The sequence below is a fragment of the Mus caroli genome, chromosome 9 (assembly GCF_900094665.2).
Source record: "Mus caroli chromosome 9, CAROLI_EIJ_v1.1, whole genome shotgun sequence".
In the NCBI taxonomy this organism is placed as follows: Eukaryota; Metazoa; Chordata; class Mammalia; order Rodentia; family Muridae; genus Mus; species Mus caroli.
The window spans coordinates 86,010,722-86,012,476 of record NC_034578.1 but is presented as its reverse complement, the minus strand read 5'-3'; positions in this window follow the sequence as shown (position 1 = coordinate 86,012,476).

Below are 1,755 nucleotides of genomic sequence, written 5' to 3'. Positions count from 1 at the left end.
ACACTCACTTTTATTGGAAATTTTAGATCCTCTGTGACACATCTCTACTCAGATTATACTGATCACTACTGCATACATTGTCCCACAGTTCGGCTGCCTGTTNTGGGCACAGAGCCACCTTTAACTCTCCTCTGTACTTCTCTACAGCCACACCCTTCTTACCCACATTGGAAATCCCCTCTTCCTGAATTCCTAAGCTAATTGCCCGTACTTCACACCGTAGGTCTTGTTTGATTCTGTCTGACTTATAGGGCCTCCCGAGGAGCCTGATTAAGAACACTCTTGCATCCTTTGGCTGGTGGTAGTCTGAGAGGCTTTGCCTATACCATACTGTGGGCTAGAGGTACTAGAGATCCACAGCGACCCTGTACCTTGCCCTCATTGGTGACAAATGGAGGGTGACATTCTTACACATTCAAGGGCAGAACTTTAAANCCTGGGCATTGCTTATTCTGAGTCAGATAGCAAAAGGCTTGTTGGTATTGACNNTGTTGAGTTTTGGGTTCCAGGTGACTTGTGATTTGGAGATATTGAAGGCATAAAGGGAACAAAGTCAGGCAGGCACAGAGGCTGTACATTTGTGGTTGGGGTGGGGTTGAAAGTGGGTTGTGGGCCCAGACCCTTATGCAAATCAAGGAGACTGTCCTGGAGACTGGTGAGCACTCTCCCTGTGGGCAGAGTTCTCTGGTTTCCCTTTCTGGTACTCAGAAGTNNCCCAGACTGTTTCTGGTCCATGAGTCACTTGGTCTGAGTATGGGGGCTAAGTGCTTGGTAAACATCCAACATCACAGATAAGGTGATAAGGTCTGAGGAAAGGCCTGACTGCACCTTCATGGAATCAGATTGGCCAACAGGGATCAGCAGCATTTCGCCATCGTTCCATGATATGGTACTTCCTGAACCATTATATCTCAGGTTGGCCCTGCCACCTATCATGGCCCCACTCAAAACATCTGTCCTTCTTGTTCTCTGCACACCTCAGCACATTCCCATTAGGGGCCTGACTTACNTGGGATAGTTGGAGATTCCTTTCTACCAGGAGCCCTGGGTTTCTATTAAGGGATTGCTTTTATTTGATTTTGTGCTGGCCATGGAACCCTGGGCCTTACTCTTTCTAGTAAGGGCTCTCCAAGGGCTGGAGTGCAGACTTCTTCACAGACGTGGGTCCTGCACAGGAGTCCGGACGTTCACAGCTTCCCACTAGTGCAAAGGCTCCCCTCCTTAGGCAAACTGGTAAGTGTCTGCACCTGAGAGACCAGAGCCACAGTCTCAGCCTTAGCACCACTGCTTTATGGGCATAGTACACCCAGCCCTGAATTCCTGGGCTCAAGTGGTTCTTCTGTCTCAGCCCTGGTACCTGGGACTGCAGGTGTGCTTCACTGCCCAGGATTTTGGTTTGACATTGAGTTTAAATTCACACATCATAAGCAAATGAATCATTTTAGGCTGGGCCTGGTGGTGCATGCCTGTGTTTCCACCACTTGGCAAAGGCAGCACTTTCAAACTCTGAAAGTTTGAGGCCAGGCTGGTCTACATGGTGAGTATCAAGTCAGCCAGGGATACATACCGAGAGCCAAAAAGAAACCCAAACAAACAAAAAGAACAACAAAAACACCCCAGCAGNTTAAAGTGTGCAATTCAGTGTGTTTAGTATGTTATAGTATTACAGGAGCATTCATTATCTTCTCTTTGGTTTCAAAACATTTCTACACTTCTCTGACAGCATTGTTGACAAAAGTGGATCAGAGTGTTAGC